At 33.0% G+C, this 21723-nt stretch overlaps 1 protein-coding gene across 1 annotated transcript in view; it reads right to left on the bottom strand.

Moving 5' to 3' along the window:
• Positions 1–12522, bottom strand: part of LOC145278247 (uncharacterized) — a 1121062-nt gene extending 1108540 nt beyond the window's left edge. Inside the window, exon 1 of the mRNA XM_080130545.1 lies at positions 12451–12522. The gene's annotated coding sequence lies outside the window, so the exon portion shown is untranslated. The remainder of the gene's footprint in view (positions 1–12450) is intronic.
• Positions 12523–21723: the final 9201 nt, after the last annotated feature.

Here is a 21723-nt window from a genome sequence, read left to right as displayed (position 1 = left end):
AACATACATACATACATACATATATACATACATACATACATAGACTTCTATATTGGTAACTAAAAATTTTCGACCCAAACCGATGAAAAAGCTTGCCCTATCTCTGAATACCCTTTATGTAAAATTTCAAATGTTTAGACCAGAAATTGTCTGAGTAATTTGGTAGAGACTGCAGAGGTAAATTTTTTTTTTAAACTTTGACCCCTATTATGACCGCTTAACATTTATTGTTTTGGGCTCACATCAAGTTATTAAGTTAGATCCATGTCCAAGGAATCTATATCTAAAATTTTAAGTGTTTAGACCCAAAATTATCGGAGGGGTTTGGTAGAGTTCTCAAAAGTCAAACCGTTTAACTTTGACCCATTAACAGACAAATTTCTGGCCGAAAACAGATCACAAAAATTTTAACAAATCTCAGTAGCTTGTATATTAAATTTCGAGTCTGTAGACTTAAAATTGAGAGAGTTATTGCGTGAGGAAATGTACACAGGCACACAGATACACAGACACGTTCACTTTTATAGGTATATAGATATATGCAGCATAACACCTATAATTTGAGCATCTGCTTCGTTCAAATTAGAGGATGCTGTTCAAGTTTCGTAATAAAAAGAAATGTGCTGCAGTTAACTTTAATTTTCTAAGAATTAAGAAATAGTAAATGAAATTCATTGCTATATGATACTTCAAGTATATATTAAGTTGAGTTTACGATATATTGCAAGTAAGAATTGTTAAATATTATTACCAGGAACAAAAACATTGAAAATAAATTAAATCTACTCTTACTTGTTAGGTATTTATTACCTAAGTTATCATGTACAGAAATCATACATTTATGTAAAATACAGTTTTTTTTAGTTATTCATTGAATGAGTCTCATTGCAGTTTCTATTTTCATCGATTGAGCTCTCGGGCGCTGCCATTGTATTCCGTAAGCGTAAGAAATCTACAATTTTTTGGTTCTGTAGCTTCTTTATGATTATATCTCTTCGGAGCGATATTGCTTGTAAAACATAGTTGTCAATAAAGTAAGGACTTTTTTCTAGAAATTTTATAACCGTTTCCATAGACTTTTCTGCATTATCCCATGATATTGCTTCATCAGAGTGTTCTTGGTTATTTACAGTAGGGCCAAGAGAATGGGAGCTGTCGCTATTTTCATCACCATTACTGCCTTCAGTAGTTTCCTCATCTTGTTGCACTCACGTTTCAACATCGTTTGCATTAAGTGATTTAAGAACAGCGTGGTTGGTCGGTAACCGTTTGATTTCAAGAATTTTTTCTAGACCAGATGTATTCTCAGATCCTTTCAGTTCAGAAGCTTTTGGTGCTGGGCATAATTTACCCCATGCTTTAGTTAATGTGCTTGCTCGAACTTGATTCCATGCACTTGCGAGAGAAAATATGGCATCTTTGATAATAAAATGGCGCTGAAAATCGCTTGTACTCACGGTACTATTTATCATATTCATCATGAAATCATTTATGTAGAAACATTTTAAGTTCCAAATAATCCCTTGATCCATAGGTTGGATTAGAGAAGTCACATTAGCTGGTAAGTAGCACACAAAAATATTCCCGGAAGATGACACTAGTTCTGACTAAGGAGGATGTGCTCTACAATTGTCCAACAGAAGCAAGCACTTTGAATCAGATTTACCTAATTCAAGAAAACGCCTCTGGACAACTAGTACAAATTATTGCAAAAAATATTTTTTAAACAACTGTTGATTCATCCATCCATTTCGTGAAGAATAATAGGATACTGGCAAAGGTGAAACTCCTTTCAATGATCGGGGACACTTTGATTTGCCGATGACAAGAAGCTTAAGTTTATGAGTTCCAGAAGCACTTTTATTTTCTGCCCCTCGGATCCGGCTAATATTTTTGTAGGTAAGCACTTCCAATTTACGCCACTTTCATCAGCGTTGTAAACACCCTGGTGTTCAACCATAATCAGCAATTATCGTCTTGAATTTTCATAATAATTTGATGCTGCATGTGTATCAGCAGACCATTGTTCGCCTGACATTGTTAATTGTCTTATACCATGTCTACTCTTAAAGCTCCTAAGCCAGCCTTCACTGAATTTCATATCTTCTGCGATATTCAACTCTTCCTTAAGAGATTTTGCTTTAGCAATTAACATGGGCCCAGATATTGCTACACCTTCATTCCGTTTTGCTACAAACCACTCATGCAATATTCGATCGAATTCAACTTGCTTTGGTCTGCGAAGAGTCCTTCTTTTAACATGTCTTTTATTTGAAGAGAAAGGAGCAGCCTTCAATATTTCCTCCTTTTTCTTTTTGATGTAAAACAGTGTACTTCTTCCAATCTTATAATCTCTCAATATAACGCTATTTTCAACTAAAACATCTAATTTTTCTATAATTTGACTTTGTTTGAGTAAAGTCAATGTCACTTGTTTTCTTTTAGAGTTGCAAGCCATTGTGATGGGTTGTTTTACATTATTTTAAATATAGCATATGAAAAAAAAATGTACAGTTAGTGTAAATTAATTATCAATAGCTAATCTACATTAACTACATAGTACCAATATTTACATTTCTGCGCAATATCTGACTAAACCATGTAAACAGTTTTACTGCAACTCCGTATCAAATACGCTGATACAATTTGAATAACGAGACAGTTCAAGTTTAGAGAAAGTCCAGGTTTAGAAGTACAAATGAGAGGTAGTCAAACTTTAGAGGAAGTTCAAATTAAAGGAGTTTTACTTATATATATAATTATTTCCACAGCCGAACCAACGTCGCTGCCAACAAGAGCTGTGACATTGGTTCGGCTGTAGAAATAATTATATATTCCATCACACTTTCTGAACATTATATATATATATATATATATATATATATATATATATATATATATATATATATATATATATATATATTAGTTGTATAGTCGAACTTAAGTATTTACGTTTAATGGTTATTAAACATTCCAAGTGATTACAGAACAATTATATATTTTCCAACTAAAACCAAGATCTAATATGAAGCAGAATTGATTTTTAATTAAAATAACAGGTGTTTCTTCATAATTATAAAATCAACGCATTAGTAATTACAAAGTCTGCATCTAATAAATACTACCTATATATAAACACTTCGATGTATACATATATATATATATGCATACACAAATGTGCACATACATATGTAGACATATACATGCATGTAAATATACACTGATACACATACATGTATATATATATATGTACATATACATACATATACATGTATATATACATACACACACGTTATATATATATATATATATATATATATATATATATATATATACACACATGTACACACACATATATATACACAACTATATATATATATATATATATATATAAGTGAACGTGTCTGTCTGTCTGTGTACATTTCTCTACGCAATAACTCTGTCAATTTTCAGTCAACAGACTCGAAATTTGATATACAGGGTACTGAGATTTGGAAAAATCTTTGTGATCCGTTTTCGGCCAGATATTTGGCTGTTAAGGAGTCAGAGTTCAACGATTTGACCTTTGAGAACTCTACCAAACTCCTCCATTAATTATGGGTATAAACACTTGAAATTTTAGATATAGATTCCTTGGACATGGATCTAACTTAATAATTTGATTTTTGCCCAAAATAATAAATGTTAAGCGGTTATAATAGGGGTCAAAGTTTTAAAAAATCTGACCTCTGCAGTCTCTACCAAATTACTCAGACAATTTCTGGTCTAAACATTTGAAATTTTACATAAAGGGTATTCAGAAATAGGACAAGTTTTTTAATCGGTTTGAGTCGAAAATTTGAGCTACCAATATATAAATGTATGTATCTATGTTTGCATGTCTGCCTAAAACTTTCGACAGAGGCGACGAAGTTTCACAAGATCAGTATCGTTTTGAAGCTCGACCCTTCAGAGAACAAATACCGAAAAATTGTCTAAAAACATTAATAGCTTCATCTTCAACTGGGCACTTTTCTACAGGGGGTCGCATTTTTCGCCGATGTTTTCGCCAGTCATCCCTCTTTTCGATTGTGTACCCTTTAGTTGAACTTACGTCACTTCCGGTTTGGCGGTGGTCGTAACAGCAAAGACGTCGGGCTTTTTCCCGTTCTTTTCCTCCTTTGCTGTACGGGTTCTAGCCTGCCTTCCTACTACCACTTTTTTTTTTTTTTTTAGCTCATCACACACTTCCAAACACCCGGCCAATGCCGGGCTTAAATGCTAGTATATATATATATTTTTTTTTTTCTTGCATATTCAAACTCATGTGTTTAAGCTTATAGTTATAAGATATTCCAAGGTTACTAATATGTAATTCCAGAGCAATTATCTATTGATATATTTTCCAATTAAAACAAGGTCTCGTATCAAGCAAAATTGATTTTTATTAAAAAAAAAAAGAAAGATCTTTCTCCATAATACTTAGAGTATTGTTAATTACAAATTCTGAATATTATAGACGAATGAACACAAAAACCAAAATACTATTATATATTTTCATAAAAATAAAATGTGTAAGTTTTTCTTTCGATACACACGGTAAATACAGCACAATCACGTTGACACACTGGTCCTCACCAGATCACCTAAGTTAAGCAATGATAAGCCTGGCCAGTACCAGATGACTTACTGTTTGGCTAGGGTTAGGGTTAGGGTTAGGCGCTGTATATATCACACTGAGTTGTAGAAATTTCCCGGTTGATATCTAGGGGCGCGTTTAATTCACTCAGTAAAATGGAACCTCCGCATAAACTCACCTAGCAGGTAGGCGACAAGGAAGTACTCCACATAGTGGTGTACTAGCAACCTGCTGCAAGATGCCTTCTTGAACCTGCATGTCTAGAATATATTTGCCACAGCGAATGGTGAGATCTGAAGTGTGTGAGACATGAAGTTGCGCCACGTGGATGACCTAAAACACTTCGTAGCTGGGGCTGGCTCAATCCTAATGAGCAAAATGGATACTCGCACCCGAGTTCTGACAACAACGACGACCCTAAATAATCTTCATGGTTTGCCATTTTCTTCTTCTTCTTCATCATCATCATCATCGGATATCTTATGATGCCAACTTTTATTTTATTTTGTTTACGCTTAAAAATCCAAAACGGATTTTAAAACATTTAACCTTTTGATGGGAAAGCAATATCTGCTTTATTTAGTTTGTAACGGATCGTAATAATGCGATTTTGACCACGATCATTGTTAAGAAGGCCTGATCACTAAGTTGCGTCTAGTGTTCAAGTGCAGCAGCAATTTTAGATAGTGAAAATCAGCTGCCGAAGGAAAACGTTTCCCTCATGTTTTGATGTGGCTGTTTGATCCCAGTCAAAATTTCTACCAAAGTATTATGAAGCATTTCTTTTGACAGTATCAAGCGCTTCAATCTCATTGGAAAATACCTGATACTTCTCTTGTACAAATTACCATATAAACAGTCCATCCTTCCATTTCTAAAACTGCTCTAGAATTGTAGGATAGTCGTTGAGAAGTATCCTCTTGCAAGAATCTTGCTAGAACATTGCCAATACCTCCAATAAAGTAATAGGAAAATAGTTATCAAATATCGATTTGTTCGTCTTTCACTTACATAAGGATATCAGGATATCATCGATTCAATCATGAGGAATCATTGTAACTATTGGTGAAGTTTGTTATTACTTCTATGATATTACATTTTTCATTCCAACTTTCAATATTTTCATTGTCATACTATCTTCTATTTCAGATTCTTTGCTTAATGGTTTTAATTTAAAATTTTACATCGAGGGCATTCAAAGCATTTGGTGTACTATATCACACTGTGAGAGGTTCTCTATCATTTATCTCATTTTATTATTTTATTTTATTATTTTTTATGTCATTTTTAATGAGATTGGAGGCTTCTCATTGGTTGATTCTCCTAACGCATGATTATAAATAAGACCGTCAAAATCATTGGGGGTCATACCCTCATTATTAAACAAAAACATTTTAACATATTTCATTTCATTATTTTATGTTGTTTTTTAAAATTTTTTTTTAATTCAATTTTCACCCCAAACAAGGCACAGTGCCACTTTGAAGCAGGGGGCTACTATCAGGGACTTAATTAGCGGGGTCATTATGAAGGGAGATTAGTAGAAAAATGTTTGTTAACATTACACTTGAACTTCTGCATATCAGTGCAGTTGGGAAAGCAGAATCCCGGAAGGGAGTTCCAAAGACCCGCAGTTCTGGGGAAGAAACTATTGGAGTAAAAGGCTTTCTTTCACCTAGGGATCTCTACTGTAAAGGGATGAGACTTAGTAGCTTGTCGGGTTTGTCGGGGGTAGTTACGTCAGGGAGATACAAGTGTTTGCAGTTCGTCAGAGCATTCACCATTAAAGTATTTGTAGAACAGGCAGAGGGGTGCAACATCTCGTCGATGGGACAGAGGCTGAAGCCTAGATGACAGTTCAGGATCTATCAAGTTGGCGACTCTCTTTTGAACCCTGTCAAGGAGCGAGAGACAAGCAGCAGATGCACCAGCCCAGATGTGACAACAGTACTCTATACATGGGCGGATGGTGGCCTTATAAAGGTATAGGATACTGTCAGGCATAAGTAGTTTTCTAGCACGGTAGAGAGAGCCAACCTTCCTTGCAGCAGCTTTGACAATGCTCTCAATGTATCTATTCCAGTTCATATTCCCTGTAAACGTTAGGCCGAGGAGTTTAAAAGAAGTACTTTCAGGCAATGTGTTCTTGGCCATTGCTATTGGTGGTAGAAAAGGTTTCTTGTAGTTATTGAAGGAAACAAGCTTAGTCTTAGCAGCATTGAATGTGACCAACCATTTTTGTCCCCATTCCACTACAGATTGGGGGTCATCCTCTAGTGTTTCTGCCATTTCCTTGGATATGTGTTCATTTGTTTTCCCCTCATATCTGTTATAGAGAGTGGTGTCATCGGCAAATATACCCATCTCTGAAACAATTTTATCAGGGAGGTCATTTATGAATATCAGGAATAACAGAGGTCCAAGGATAGATCCCTGAGGTACTCCCGCATTTATGTCATATTGTTTAGATATACGACCGTCGAGGACAACTTTGATTTTTCTATTACTTAAGAAGGATTTAATTACATTATGAATTCTTCCAGTGATTCCATATGATCTAATTTTCCTTAGAAGACCATCGTGCCATACCCTGTAAAAAGCCTTAGATATATCAAGGGCTACCGCTCTACCCTCCCCTGTTTTATCCAATGAACGGTATATACGTTCAGAAACTACAGTTAAGATATCTGCTGTTGAACGGGCTTGCCTGAATCCATATTGTTTGTCAGTCAGGAGTTTAGCAGCTGTTAGGTGCTGGACTAGGGCTTGATTAACTAAGGACTCAAATATTTTAGCAGAAAAGCGGGAGGAGGCTAATGGGGCGATAATTTAGTGGGTCAGTTCTTTCACCAGAATTCTTGAAGACTGGTACCACAGAGGCGGTTTTCCAGCAGTCGGGAAAGCAAGATTCGTTAAGGCATTTATTGCAAAGTTTGGAGAGAACTGGAGCACAGCCTGGATGAGATTTTTTTAATAGCACAGCCGGGATGAGATCTGGTCCACATGCTTTTGAGGTGTCTAGGTTTTTTATAATAGCATGTACCTGAGAAGGGGTGATTTTCAAATCGTCTAGTGTGGCGTCTGTTCGCAGAGGAAAATCAGGGAGTGAGTTGTGTACCGAGTTCAGTGTGGAGTTTGAGGCAAACTGACTGGCAAGCAGATTAGCCTTGTCAGTTGCCGTGCAAGCAACCTCATGATTGTTTGATAGTGGGGGAATAGTTGACTGTGCATTATTTACTACGCTGTTCTTTTCCTCCTCCTCTTCCTCCTCTTCCTCCCCCAAAAGATAAAATTCCAACAAATATATTCGAAGACTCAATCACTCTTTCCTTCCACAGAAAACACTCAGCTTTCCTACCACAATTAAAGAACATTCCAGTCTTCCCAAACTTGTTTCGCAACAAACAGAATTTAAAGGATTGTCAAATAAGTTATTGGAGAATTCATATCGATTCTTTCTTAGAATCTTCTTTAAATGTCAAAGGAACTACTGAATAAGTTGGGGCACCATCACTAACTAAGAAAACATAGAGTCTTTGATCTTAAAGATTTGCTGGGCCTTCCTCTTCTGCACACTTTTTTTTTTCAGGTAAAGATTGTGTTTAACGATCACTCTTTATCTTCGGTAGTTTTTATGTAAATAAGTAACAGATATGAAGGGAAAACGAACGAACACATATCCAATACAATGGCAGAAACGCTAGAGGAAGACCTCCAATCTGTAATGAAATGGTAACATTCAATGCTACCAAGACTTTTTTTCCTTTAATAATTACAATAAACCTTCTCAACCATTAATAACCATGGCTAATGATACAGTACCTGAAAGTACTTCATTCGAATTCTCGACTTATCATTCACAGGGAACATGAGTTGGAACAGATATATCGAGGGCATTGCCTAGGCTGTTGCAAAGAAGATGACCTCTCTCTACTATACTAGAAAGTTACTTACGCCTGAAATAATCCTGAAACTCTACAAGGCCACCATTCGCCCATGCATGGAGTATTGTTGTTACATTTGGGCTGGTGCATCTGCTACTAAGCTTCAACCCCTGTCTCATCGACAAAATGCTGCATCCCTCTGGCTGTTTTACAAGTATTTTAATGATAGGTGCTCAGATGAACTACAATCCCTTGTACCTCCTCTATGTAGATACCCCTAACAAACCCAACAAGCAGCAAAATCCCACCCCTACACCATAGAGATCCCCAGATGCCAAAAGCCTTCTAATCTAATACTTTCTTTCCTAGGGCTGCTAGACTTTGGAATTCCCTTCCGGGTTCCTGCTTCTCTGACTGTACTGACATGCAAAAATTCAAGTGTAATGTAAACAGACATCTTGCTGCCTAACGCCCTATATAGTATCTCTGCAAATTATGCCCCAGATAGTAACCCCCTACATCATAGTGGCGCTGTGCCTTGTTTTGGGTGAAAGTGAAACAATAAAAAAAATTGTATGATTCTGCCTTAATTGCTTTTTATGCAGAGTATGCTTAGCTTTCAGTATCTGATTTAAGGATCATGGGTGGTGACGGTGGTTAGCGACATGGAAACATTTTCACTTAGGATATAGTTCATCCTGTAAATACTCGATGTCTTTCTACAAAGAATTCTAACTAAAAAAAGGTATTGGATAAACCAATGCAAACATTGATTCATATGAAAACATTTTTGATGTTTCTTCAACCAAGTATCTCAATTTCTACTGGGTAAAATTGATTGCAATTGAGAATATCGAGTTTTTCAATTAACGCTGTTTGTCTGTCAACACCCATTCAACCTGATACCTTTACTCCAGCCATAATCTTTTTATGAACACGTATATTGAAATTACTCCACACCAACTTGTGTTCAGAACATTGATACTACACAATCATAACAGGTGCACTCTGCGCACATAACATAAATCTTGCCTACGGATAAAAGATAAATCTATCATGTGACCATGCTTTGATCCTAGGAGATACTAAGTAGCTTGGTGTTTGAGATTTTGATGGCCAAACGTGTTGTAAATACTGACCAGCGTGAATAACCTCAGGCCATTTACATTCAATCCATCTCTATCTGCACGTAAACAAAAGAAGCTCATGAAAGGCATCAATGGATCCAAAAAAAAAAAAATAGTCACCTATCATTCGTGTGTCAAAGGAAGAAACATGAGATCGACAAAAATGTTTTAATGGCAAAGATAACGCCATTTTCACATCATTTGAATTTAGGATCACCATGTCCTAAAATGGCGGTTTATCTAATTCTCTCCTGTCATATGTGTTTCTAACAGAACTGTTATATCAATAATTAATCATTGAAGTGTATTTGTTATGATTGATTCTTTTACGATCTGGATATAATGCTTAGGATTGAGCCAAACCATACCTTATTAAAAAAAAAAAAAATTGATGGTTCAAGTCTGACACTAGTTTTTTTTTTTTTTTTTTTTTACACAGGCATCACCACATTATCAAGGCCAAGAGCCCACTCAAGGATAAGGGTTAAAGAGTGTACAGTAGAAATTGGACAATATAGTAATCATTAATAATGAAAATTCGGTAAATTTGATAACTTATATGGAACGGCTCATCAAGTACTTATTTACGTTAGACTTGAACACAACCATATTGTAGTCAGCCGGAAAGCAGGAAAACGGAAGACAATTCCACAGGCGTGCAGTTCTAAGAAAGAAGCTTTGTTCATGGAATCTACATTTAGGTTTAGGCACAGATAAAGAGTTGGGAAAATTAATGATAGTGTTTTCAGCTAGACTAGTGTTTCATGTGAAAGTTTGGCAAAGGGGGACCATAGACTGAAGCTCAGTCGAACACTTTCCATGAAAATAACGATACATCAGAGACAAACTCGCAACATTACTAGAATAATGCCAAAGTGAACCAAGGTTAGTTTTACAACTGGTGAATATCTATGTGTCCAGACTTTAGATTTATGAAGTTTTTTTTTTTTTTTTCAGCCAATCAGATTTAAATTGTCTCGTTTTTTTTCTAACCAATCATATATAAAGTTTAATTATGCTTAATTCTGTTAACCAATCAAATGGAAGTACACATGAATTAACTCTAGTTAAGTTTGTTTTTGTATTTTTACTATGGGATTAGATAACAAAGGAAATGGTTATTCTTCTTTGCATGTTTTGCGTAATGAATTATGATTATTTAATAATTCATATTATTTGGATTCTTCAGACTAACGTTCTCATCTTGAGTGTTATTTTCACAACATTTTGGTTGATGTAACCTCCGACCTTCTTCAGGTTTATCTTGTCAAATCTTAAATCTTCTTTTTATTTAATCTTTCATTCTGTCAGCCATGACTGGGTAGAAGTCCTTAATAATTTGCAATTGTATTTTAAGTATCGCCTGCACTGAGGATTGACTTTTACAACTAAATTATACATTATATAGTAAATACGTTACCTACTATGCCATGCGTCTATGAGAATTTCCAAGTCCAACAAGATGCACCTGAAGAAGGTCGAAGGTTACATCAACCAAAACATTGTAAAAATAACAATCAAGATTAGAACAGAAGTCCAAATAATAGGAAAAATCAATTCTCGTCTCAAAAATTCAGAAACGTAAGAATAATAGCAATAATTTTACCTATTTTCTTGCCTCCCCACGAGGACACAAGGTCGGTTTTTAATGTGGGGAAATTCCAACTCCCCAAAAAGGGGCACTCTAGATAGAGACAAAAATTTAATTTATCTCAGTCATGAAGGATTTTGCCTCCACTGACCGAGGACAGAAAAGGCGAAGTGTAGCATCAGAACAGGTACTACACTGTGATCATGGAGTACTAGAAATGGTCCCTAAGAACAAAGATAAAAGACTAGGAGAAATTGGAATCAAGAGGAAGACTAAGGCTAAACAATAAACGATAGTGCTGAAAACAACTGAAATCTTATGGAAAACACTTGAATGTGGAACCTAACCTACATAAACTACAAACACTAACCTACATAAACTACAAACACTAACCGACATAAACTACAAACACTAACCTACATAAACTACAAACACTAACCGACATAAACTACAAACACTAACCTACATAAACTACAAACACTAACCTACATAAACTACAAACACTAACCGACATAAACTACAAACACTAACCGACATAAACTACAAACACTAACCGACATAAACTACAAACACTAACCGACATAAACTACAAACACTAACCGACATAAACTACAAACATTAACCGACCATACAAAAACCGAAATAAAAATAAAACAAAATGAAAGCAAAATCCCACGTAGAATCAAGAAAACTGAAATTGCAAAATTATAAATTAATTACCCCCCCCCAAAAAAAAAACTTGTAGTGTTAGCATAGACAGGCACATTACACCAAATAGTCGTGAAGTGTCAAGGAGGATTGAAAGACCAGAGAGAAAAAGCATTAATCAGACCTTCATTGGATGAGCGTGAAGAGGACTGAGGATCTGGGGAGGCTTGTTGCCACCAAAATTTCAGTAAAGTCCAGTGGTCGTTGCTAGTGAGAAATCAACTGTAAACGACTGTTACGATAATGCAAATTCATTCACAAATGTGATCGAAAGAGTTGGAGAGAACTGGGAATCTGGGGAGACTTTTTGTCACCCAGACTTCAGGGAACACTACAAGTTGTTAGCAGAGAGAAATCTTTGATGATGACCTGTGTAAAAACTCTTAGTGAGTACAAATAATAATAATTATGATGTATTCCTCAAAGCATTAACATATTATGTGGCAAAGATATATTTCTGAAAATTATTTCCATATTGTTTTATTTTAGTATTTGTGTATAGAAAAGTATTTTTTTACTTACCTTCTAAAATATTGAAGTAATTAAGAAATGTTTGAGTGGTCACTTGTATTACAGAATTATTCCCATATATCTGAAAAAAAAAATGGAGTAAAACTTGTAAAGAAAGAAAGACAATAAACATTCGACTCATACAATGCACACATCTCTTATTTTTTTGTCTTTTTTTTCAGTTTTTTTCAGTGGCTTGTGTAATTGGACACTATTCTATGAGATTCTTAAAAAATAATTAAATCCAAAAAATTCAATATTTAAATATTTTTACGAGATGGTCAGTTTCTTATACAACGTTCTAATAAATCCATCCCCTATATTAGAACCAGTCGACGAGAACACAAAATTGGGAGAAGTAGAGGTCTGAAGTTTTTTTTCCCAAATTTTTTTTTAATTTGCTGAATAATTATTATTTTCTGATTCAAAACTTGTAAGAAATGTATGAAAATTTGAATAAAGTTTTTCGAATAAAAAAAAGACTTACCTCGAAATTTTACCTCTTGGTTTCGTGTTCTCGTCGACTTGTACCAATATGGGGGATCGATTTACTAGAACGTTGTATTAGAAACTGAGCACCCTTTAAAAATTTTTTAATATTTTTGCATTTTTTTTTTTTTTTTGATAAACTGGTAGATTTGTGTCTAATCATTAATAACAAATTTGTTGTTTGCGTTACTTCAACTGATTTAGAACGAATCTGATGCACTTAATCTAAGAATCACATTGGTTTTGTTCAATCAGGTCAAGTTTTTGAGATATGGCCACATGTCAGTTTTTACGATTTTGTTCAAATGTACGCATGCGTGGAGCATTTTAGAAGTTGGTGGAGATAAGAGGGCATGTTGAATAATTGTTTTGATCGGAAATTATTATTTTAATGACATATTCAGGTCCGATAGTTTAGGGATCAGTTTGAAGTCATAAACCCTCGAAATCTTCCAAAAATTGGTTCTCGGTATACAAAAAGAAAGATTGGTCTGTGCAGGAGGAATTGGTGTCTTGCAAAGAAAAAAACGTCATCAACGATCCTCTGGTGGACAGAGGCAGAATACTCTTCCCGTAGCTGCACATCAAGTTTGGCTTAATGAAGCAGTTCACCAAGGTTCTGGATAAGGATGATGACTGCTTCAGTTACTTGTTCTAGGTTTTTCCTGGATTGACCACGGAGAAGTTGAAAGCTGGCATCTTTGACGGCCCTCATATCTGACAGCTCATCAGAGACGCAGAGTCTGAAAACTCAATGAACAAAGTGGAGTTGGAAGCGTGGAAGGCATTTGTTCTGATAGAGAAGAACTTTCTTGGCAACAATAAGACCAGAAACTACACAGAACTTTTCAACAACATGCTGATTGCTTTCAGAAACCTGAGCTGCAACATGAGCATCAAGATATCATACCTATTTGTCACACATGGACACGTTTCCTGAAAATCTAGATTCAATGAATGAAGAGCAGGGAGAGAGGTTCTATCAGCAACTGAAAGAGATGGAGACTACGTATCAGGGCCGCTGGGATGCAGTCATGATGGCTAACTACTGTTGGAATATGAAGAGCAACCTCCCTGCCACTGAGCTTTCCAGAAGTTCGAAGAAACGAAAGTTCAAGTCCTGAAGTTTGAACAATGGTGAAGTAACATGCGATTTATATTCACCTTTATCAATGACCACTATTCAGTTTAAAGTAATCGATGTTTCGATCAGGTAATCAATATATATATATTGTTGGAAAAACATTTTTCTCTTAAAACATATTTAGGGTGATACCACAAAAATGTAATCGATTTGATTGTTTTTCAAATCAACTTAGCACAAAAACCTGACCTAATGGAAAGAAACGGATGCCATTTCCTGATTCAGCAAAAATTAACCTAAATCAGTTGTAGAAATCTAGACAACATTGAAAAAGTAAAAATTGAAAAAAGACGAAAAGAAAAAATATAAGTACAAATCGGTTCAATAAACATCTACATCTTTTAAAATCTAAATATTTAGAATCATCTTTTAGAATTATCTAAGAAGAACCAAAAAGTTTGAGATTAGTTTATCAGTTGGTTTCATATTGAATGCCCATCACTTCAGTTCTTAAATAACGTTCAGACTCCTATTGAGGTTTTGCTCCATACTGTGCAGATTGTAATGTTAGGATTCTTTTGTGGCTTCCATTGAAAAACCAACATTCCCACAGACATTGTATGTTAGACGACAGCAGCAGAAATGTCAGAATCAGCAGTTGTTGGAACAAGGCCATGCATAATTGATCTCGGGAAGAATTCGTGAAATAAATAATATTCTATTAAAATCTTCCTCTGATGTTTAACCCAGTCACTATCATTTACTTATAATATAAGTGGCACTTTCCATATTTGTATGCCTACCTGTATGTTTATCTTTTATTTTTCAAGGGCGTTAATTTGATGAACCCTTTCAGGGTCAAATGGCGCTGATGATGATAAGATATTACACTATGAAAAAGTTATAAAACTCATAAAATAAATAACGCACAAAGCCATTCAAAAGTGTGGGCAGGATGAGGGTCTATAGTAATCCTTTGTCACTGTACTAAGCTATTCCTAGCTAGAATCCTGAATCACCATAATACCACATTCCCTCCAGTGGTCGTTTTACTTCAGATTCCAAAATTGATTTTTTTTGCCAAAATAAATATGTACATAAAGAAATCTTTTTATTAAAATTTTTTTGTGAAACAACAACTACGAGATGAGGATAATAGTTTGTAATAAAAAAATTTCATTGGCTTGGGGTGGGGTGGGGGGGAAATCAAAACATGTTAGTAATACCCTCCCAATCTTTTCTAAATGGTAGACCGCTCACTGTTTTCCGGCTTTTTGGGGGAACCGAAAACAAGTAGGTTGACTTCTAAGTGAGGCTGAAATCTAGATGGGAAAAGAAAAAATAGGGTACGGGAGTTGGGGAGTTTGTATTTTGAATGGAATCTTTTATTTAACTCACAAGTGCACTCTTGTTCCATCAGCTATGATTGGGTAAAAGTTTTTATTAGGAATTTTATTTTTGTTTCTAGATGTAAGTATCACTATTTCTTACTACATGTTTGGAATGAAAAAGAATTACGTGAAAAAAAAAAAGAAAAAAAAAGACATACTCATTTGTAGTGTTTATAGGCATTCAACCCTAAAAAAAAAATGAATTCAAAGTGCACGGGGTAAAGCTGTCATAAGTCGGTATGTTTGATCAAACACGCAAACATGCCAGCTTAAAACGACTTCTTCACGTGTGCGTTTAATAAAGGGTTCCGCTTGAAATGCCATGCAAACTCTGGAGTTCGACAGAAAGATTCCTGAATTCAACAAGATACACCTGAAGAAGGTCAGAGGTTACATCGACTGAAACATTGTGTAAAAAAAACACTGAAGATGAGAACAGTAGTCCGAAGAATTTTTTATTTATTTATTTTTTTATTACATTTTCACCCCAAAACAAAGCACGTTGCCACTTTGGTGTAGGGGGCTATTATCAGGGACATGAGCTACAGGGGTATTATGTAGGAAGTTGGGCAGCAAGATGTCGGTTCACGTTCCACTTGAACTTCTGCATATCAGTACAGTTGGGGGAAGCAGGTATCCGGAAAGGAATTTCAAAGTCTAGCGGTTCTAGGGAAACAACTACTGGAGAATATGGAGAACCAATCCTCATTTCAATAATTCATAGTTGTAAAATGAACTTTATTTGGGAACTAAAACAAAGTGAATCGATATTTTAATAGATTAAAAGATAAAGATGAAAAATTTATTATCTTTATGGCGGTAATAATACAGCATTTTAATCGCACATATACGTGCATAAAATGAGAATAAAAACATGACCAATGGATCACGTGGTTGTGTCGAAGAGTTAGTATGGGTAAACACATTGTAATTAGGCTTTTTGTTTTGTTTTATTGAATAAAAAATAAAGAGTATAAAACATCTTTTAAAATAAGATAAAAATTTATTGATTGATATAAATAAACAAAAAAGGGAGAGAGATGTTGAAGCAAATCCGTATTTTCATAGATATTGCTTGACTATATTATTTTCATAGATATTGCTTGACTATATTATTTTCATAGATATTGCTTGACAATATTTTTTTCATAGATATTGCTTGACTATATTATTTTCATAGACATTGCTTGACTATATTATTTTCATAGATATTGCTTGACTATATTATTTTCATAGACATTGCTTGACTATATTATTTTCATAGATATTGCTTGACTATATTATTTTCATAGATATTGCTTGACTATATTATTTTCATAGATATTGCTTGACTATATTATTTTCATAGATATTGCTTGACTATATTATTTTCATAGATATTGCTTGACAATATTTTTTTCATAGATATTGCTTGACTATATTATTTTCATAGATATTGCTTGACTATATTATTTTCATAGACATTGCTTGACTATATTATTTTCATAGACATTGCTTGACTATATTATTTTCATAGATATTGCTTGACTATATTATTTTCATAGATATTGCTTGACTATATTATTTTCATAGATATTGCTTGACTATATTATTTTTATAGATATTGCTTGACTATATTTTTTTTATAGATATTGCTTGACAATATTATTTTCATAGATATTGCTTGACTATATTATTTTATAGATATTGCTTGACTATATTATTTTCATAGATATTGCTTGACTATATTATTTTCATAGATATTGCTTGACTATATTATTGTTATAGATATTGCTTGACTATATTATTTTCATAGATATTGCTTGACAATATTATTTTCATAGATATTGCTTGACTATATTATTTTCATAGATATTGCTTGACTATATTATTTTATAGATATTGCTTGACTATATTATTTTCATAGATATTGCTTGACTATATTATTTTCATAGATATTGCTTGACTATATTATTTTTATAGATATTGCTTGACTATATTTTTTTTATAGATATTGCTTGACAATATTATTTTCATAGATATTGCTTGACTATATTATTTTATAGATATTGCTTGACTATATTATTTTCATAGATATTGCTTGACTATATTATTTTCATAGATATTGCTTGACTATATTATTTTTATAGATATTGCTTGACTATATTTTTTTTATAGATATTGCTTGACAATATTATTTTCATAGATATTGCTTGACTATATTATTTTATAGATATTGCTTGACTATATTATTTTCATAGATATTGCTTGACTATATTATTTTATAGATATTGCTTGCCTATATTTTCGTAGATATTGCTTGACTATATTATTGTTATAGATATTGCTTGACTATATTATTTTCATAGATATTGCTTGACTATATTATTTTCATAGATATTGCTTGACTATATTATTTTATAGATATTGCTTGACTATATTATTTTCATAGATATTGCTTGACTATATTATTTTCATAGATATTGCTTGACTATATTATTTTCATAGATATTGCTTGACTATATTATTTTCATAGATATTGCTTGACTATATTATTTTATAGATATTGCTTGACTATATTATTTTCATAGATATTACTTGACTATATTATTTTCATAGATATTGCTTGACAATATTATTTTCATAGATATTGCTTGACTATATTATTTTCAGAGATATTGCTTGACTATATTATTTTCATAGATATTGCTTGACTATATTATTTTCATAGATATTGCTTGACTATATTATTTTCATAGATATTGCTTGACTATATTATTTTCATAGATATTGCTTGACTATATTATTTTCATAGATATTGCTTGACTATATTATTTTCATAGATATTGCTTGACTATATTATTTTCATAGATATTGCTTGACTATATTATTTTCATAGATATTGCTTGACTATATTATTTTCATAGATATTGCTTGACTATATTATGTTCATAGATATTGCTTGACTATATTATTTTCATAGATATTGCTTGACTATATTATTTTCATAGATATTGCTTGACTATAAAATGGATTGGAGAATGGAAAACCATACATCTCATCTGATGAAACACAAATGTTATTTTTTTATGTAATTCACTTGTCACGAATATATATTTCATATTATTTTCATACTATATATATATATATATATATATATATATATATATATATAGAGAGAGAGAGAGAGAGAGATAGAGAGAGAGAGAGAGAGAGAGAGAGAGAGAGAGAGAGAGAGAAGGAGAGAGAGAGAGAGAGAGAGAAGGAGAGTGAGAGAGAGGAGTTAGGTAGAGAATCAAGAATATAACAACCACGATTAAATAAAAAAAAAGGTGAATACTAAAAAAAAAAAGGTGAAAACTAAAAAAAAAAAAAAAAGCCATTACCAGTAAAGTCAAAAAAATGCGTAATGGCATCAGACAATAAAGACGAGATATGAAAAGCGAAAATCAGATTTTGTTGAGAATTGAATCTTACAAGATGATAAAAGTGGAAATAAGGGACGTAAATAATCGACCCTCAAGAGAAATGAACGAAAAGCGACAAGCAAGGGTCAGCACAAAATAACCCATATTCCAAAGCAAAATAATAAAAAAATAAAAATGGAAAAAAACAAAACATTTAAATTGAGACATGAATACAAAAAAAAGCTAAAAGGTAATTCAATGTCAAAAGAAAACCCTAACCCTAATCCCGGCCCTGCCGTTCCCTTGATATCATGGGGTGAGTATAGTGCACGAGTCAAAAGCCAATAAGAATCATCTAATGTGGAAGATTACGATTATCCATGGCTTATGAAGTGGTGATGCTAATGGCTAAGTAAAGTTGGCAATACAATGGGATAATGGCCAAGATTGTTGGCAGCGAAAATATATCGAAAAACAAAGAATCATAAAGGTTATTATGATTGGAGTTGATCATGATCAAGGTCATAGTTCATGAGGGGAGACGAAGGGGGTCACTATATGCGTATGTAACACTTGTAGTTTGTGTAATAGTAAGTGCTTTCCTTCATGAACATAACAAATAGAAAGTTACCATAGTTTAAGAGAATTACTACTCAAATCCCATTCACAAAAAAAAAAATAGAACTCTTGCTTTAATATTTCGTTTTATAAACTATGGAAAGAAATCATAAGTCATGAACAATGCATTTTTTATCTGTTTCATGTGTCTTTTTTCATGTTATATTACAATTAACGCTGAAAAAATAAGGGACTTTTTGATTTGATAATGTTTTTTTATTCATCTTTTTGTCTGTTTAAAAGAAAAGAAAAAATGTTATTGCTAAAAATTTGGATTACATACTCTGAAGTTTTGTGTGAGAATGCCTTTTACAAAATTGACCAAAATAAGATTTTTTTTTCTTTCTATTTTGTTATTTTTTTAAATTCGTAGAAATGTTTAAATTCACCAGCTTATACATATCAATCATTTGTTTAAAACAATAGCGCACATGTAAAAGTGAGTTGGGATGGCCCGATTAGGTCTCACCGTTATGAGGGTCTTGGTGGTGGTGTGGTGGAACAATGCTAGCTGCCTCTTTTTCTCTCCGTCTATCCACTCTGTCCACCTCTTTTGTTGTCTACACTTCCTTTAACCCTCTGAAAGTTTTGAGGATGAGAAAGTGACTTTTAAAATTGTCGAAGATTTTTTTTGTGTGTGTGATTACGTAATGTGTCATGTTATAGTGGGAAGTTACTGAGGGCTTCGCGTCCCCCTCACACTCTCGCTCTCTCTTCTCTTGCGTTTTAGTGCTTATATAACTAAACCCCCATGGCGGATTGCAAGAGAGCATATAATAACGAATTAACTTGGATTTTTAATAAATTTTTACCAAGTTTAAAGAACAAAATTACTTGTGCTTCCTTAAATTACATTAAATGATGTCTTCAATTGTTTTTTTATTAAAAATAAAAAGAGAGAAATTTATTTATTCAATTGTTTTTTTTTTATTAAAAATAAAAAGAGAGACATTTATTCAAACATAGCACTTAAAGATAAACTTCGTAGCCTCGTAGGAGATGTCCTTTTCTCCTCCTTGCAACCTCTATCTCACAGAAGAGATGTTGCGAGTTTGTCTCTGATGTATCGCTATTTTCACGGAAAGTGTTCAACTGAGCTTCAATCTATGGTCCGCCCTCGCCAAACTTTCACAAGAAACACTCGTCTAGCTGTAAACACTATCAATAATTCCCCCCACTCTTTATCTGTGCCTGAACCTAAACGTAGATTCCATGAACAAAGCTTATTTCTTAGAACTGCACGCCTGTGGAATTGTCTTCCGTTTTCCTGCTTTCCGGCTGACTACAATATGGTTGTGTTCAAGTCTAACGTAAATAAGTTCTTGATGAGCCGTTCCATATAAGTTATCAAATTTACCAAATTTTCATTCCTTATGATTACTATATTGTCCAATTTCTTTTTTTTTTTTACACAGTGATCACCACTCAGGAAGCCACTCAGGGACAATTTCTACTGTACACTCTTTAACCCTTATCCTTGAGTGGCTTCTTAGCCTTGATAATATATATATAATTATTGATAGTATATATATATAATTATTGATAGTATAAATATATAATTATTGATAGTATATATATATATATAATTATTGATAGTATATATATATAATTATTGATAGTATATATATATATATATATATAATTATTGATAGTATATATATATAATTATTGATAGTATATATATATATATATATATAATTATTGATAGTATATATATATAATTATTGATAGTATATATATATAATTATTGATAGTATAAATATATAATTATTGATAGTATATATATATATATATATATATATATATATATATATATAATTACTGATAGTATATATATATAATTATTGATAGTATATATATATATATATATATATATATATATATATAATTATTGATAGTATATATATATATATAATTATTGATAGTATATATATATATATAATTATTGATAGTATATATATATATAATTATTGATAGTATATATATATATATATATATATAATTATTGATAGTATATATGCAGCACCTGAATTTCCCAAATAATCTGCCATCTGGTACTGACTAGGTTCAACGTTGCTTAACTCCAGTGATCTATCGAGAACCAGAGTGTCAACATGACAGTGACATATACTCACGTATATTTAGATTATTAATGTTTTCAGTGGTAGTTTACTGTATCTGGTTTTCTTTTATTAAACACAGAAAACGTTGGTTTAGTAAAAGAGATTTTGGATGCAAGTGTCTTTGGCAATTTGCCTGATTTGGTGTATTTACCCATTATGACCCGACAAGTTGTCATGGCAGAAATGTGACCCCA

This window comes from Euprymna scolopes, chromosome 1, assembly GCF_053919585.1.
Source record: "Euprymna scolopes isolate OS-2025 chromosome 1, ASM5391958v1, whole genome shotgun sequence".
In the NCBI taxonomy this organism is placed as follows: Eukaryota; Metazoa; Mollusca; class Cephalopoda; order Sepiida; family Sepiolidae; genus Euprymna; species Euprymna scolopes.
Note: the sequence above shows the minus strand (reverse complement) of the source record. Positions and strands in the feature narration are given on the sequence as shown.